At 31.8% G+C, this 3,115-nt stretch overlaps 1 pseudogene; it reads left to right on the forward strand.

Annotated features, from left to right (window-relative positions):
• The first annotated feature begins 385 nt into the window (after positions 1–385).
• Positions 386–532, forward strand: LOC145265461 (U2 spliceosomal RNA; annotated as a pseudogene).
• Positions 533–3,115: the final 2,583 nt, after the last annotated feature.

Here is a 3,115-nt window from a genome sequence, read left to right on the forward strand (position 1 = left end):
CAGGACCAAAAACATATATGAATGTTACGCTTAAAAGTAGCCTTTAATATATAGGATTTGTAATGTTAGTTATCGTACCGAAGCTACACTCACCTTAGGAAAGAAGAAGTTTCATGGGAATATCAAATGCACAAGCGGTTCCAAGTCGCATGTATATCCCTTTCAGATGTGATGACGATGTTTTTTTTTGTTGTTGTTTACTTGGCGGGTCAGTTTTTGCAAAGAAATGTCGACGTTCTCCTACATCTTACGCCCATATGTTATATTGTTAGTCTGCCAGAAAACACGGAAACTATTAAAATGATCGACTATTATAATTTCATCATAATAATCGACCATTTTAATAGTTTCTAGTGTTTTCCGGTAGACTAACAACATAACACATATCGATTCTTGGCCTTCGGGCCAAGATCAAAGTGTAGTATCTGTTCCTGCAGATGCTGCACTTAAGATAATTTGTACCAGTCAATGGAGGGGAAACCCTCTATACTGGGACAATTATTATTTTTGGTAACCAGAGTGCCCCCTTTTTGCCTACTTTTAGGGGAGCTGGTTTTTACCTCACATTAAAAACGGCCTTGTGCCTAATTTGCTCAGTGGGGGAGCAAATAAATACCATCTGTTCTTCAGATGCTGCACTTCTATTTCTTGTTCTCTTTCGGTGGAGGAGAAATCCTTCATGACTGAGACAATTTTTATTTTTGTACCTTTTCTCCACGTTAAAAAACGACCCTGGTGTCTAACTCTGTCCCGTGGGGGGGGGGCATAGTAAATAGGAACAACATAACACATATGTCACTAACCAGACACAACGTTGCTCAACTTGAGTGATTTAATGATAAGTGGTGTGTTAATGTGATTATGCAGCATAGTCAAGGAATGCCAGGTGAGACACATAAATTGCAATATATCTCCACCAATTGGTAACTTTAGTTACATTTTATATATTATTTATTGTTCATAAGTAATAACTAGGGCTATGACAACAGAATATTAGTTTCATTGTTTTGACTCTTAAGTATATATCCGACACATTTAGACACAGTTAATCAACCGAGAACCACATCGCCCTATCTAAAAGCATATAAGATATCAACACATACACACTCGAGAGTCAAAACAATGAAAAGAATATGCTGTTGTCTTAGCTCTAAATAACTAATTGCATATATGTATTACTGTCTTCATGCACATCATTATTATGTGATTTGTGTTACTCTATATATTAAATCATATCTATCGACATGTCTCTACATATAACTAGTGTATATGCATGTGGCAATCCTATATTTGACTCCTCGGTCCATAAGTTATTAGTAATACTTAATGTCTATAATTGAGAGTTAATTATATTACTAATAATGCTAGCCTAAGTAATCTATGGTTTACACCATTGTATGATTAAAAGTTTTCATTAGATTGCGAAGAATGACATGATTTGATGCAGTTCTGAAATTCTACAGAATTTTCAAGAAAGTTAGTAAACTAATAATATTTTTGGTAGTTTTAAATTCTGATGATAGGGATACTCGAATGTCTTAAGCGGTTCGTTATTTTTAACTTAACATTTTGTTTGCATTTAGAAATTAACTAACTCCTTTGGGTTAATATATTATTATGTTCGTAATTTAAATATTATGATCATATTATGATCATCAGATGTTGCATTTCAGTTTGAAGCTTTTCACGGTGCTAGATCTGCACAAAATCGAACAAGGCAAAAATAAAATACACAATGCTTGGGTGTATTTTGTATTTCTTTTTGAGTTTCTTGTTATAATATTTAGTTAATGCATGAATAGCAGAGGGAGTGATTGGAAGAATTAATACTATTAACTGACATGGTGTTTTGTCAAGTAAAATTTGACAAATATATTTAGTTAAAAGATAAAACCAACCAAAATTATATTATCATTATGAATTTATTTCAACTCAGTAGGAACTTTTCACATATATATATGCATATATATATATGCATATATATATATATATATATATGCATATTTATAATATATATATGCATATACAGGGTTTTCAAAAGTCTTGGGAACATTACAAGTTATTAAAAATCGTTATGTTCCCAAGACTTTTGAAACACCATGTATATATTATATATATGCATATATATAATATATATATGCATATATATAATATATATATGCATATATATAATATATGTAAATATATATATATGCATATATATATATTTATATATATGCATATATATAATATATATATAAATATATATATGCATATATAATATATATGCATATATATAATATATATAAATATACATATATGTATATATAAATATATATATATATGTATATATATATATATATGCAGATTTATATAAATAATTGGCACACATATACAACATATTGTGTTATACTTTATATATAGAAGACGTATTGGATTGTTTTGAGATGTGAAATATTAATTAAAACAATAGGGACTATTATAATGAGATATTATAAACCGATTGTCTCTGAATATTACAAATGCGTATATTCTGCTTCCTTTGTGGAAACTAACGAACGGAATCTATTGAAATGCCCAGTATGAACTCTTTGACTGTACTTGATCAATATCTTCCCCTATCGTTCCATTTCCTTTTCACTAGTGAACTCCTCCTTCTCCTACCCCATCATTCACATCCATACACATTCTCTGCCTAAATATCCTCTAGTGTATCCGTCAGAAGCCCTGATGTAAATACAATCACCATATTCTGACAAATTGAAGGAAGATCAAGTGGGAGTTTCCTGAATAAATTCAATCCGATATCTATATCTTTCATTTTTCTCGCGGGCTCTCAGCTTTATTCTGTATGAATCAAAATTATTACAGCGAACTCATAAGCTAAAGCTGAAAGCCAACTGCACTTATTTCCGGCCAATGCAAATCATGGGGGAACTGACATTTCCGGGCAACGGAACAAGCATCAAAGAAATGTGGAAGTTTCGAGCCAATCCAAAGCAATTCAACTTGTTTCGATCGCCGACATTTGTCTCCGACTAGAAATACCGCCAGTCAAACATGGCGGTCCTCTATGGAAGTCAATCTCTGACGAAGTCTATGAAAAATGTCACCTTCTCTGCTTTTGATGCCGAGA

Source organism: Euprymna scolopes, chromosome 3, assembly GCF_053919585.1.
Source record: "Euprymna scolopes isolate OS-2025 chromosome 3, ASM5391958v1, whole genome shotgun sequence".
In the NCBI taxonomy this organism is placed as follows: domain Eukaryota; kingdom Metazoa; phylum Mollusca; class Cephalopoda; order Sepiida; family Sepiolidae; genus Euprymna; species Euprymna scolopes.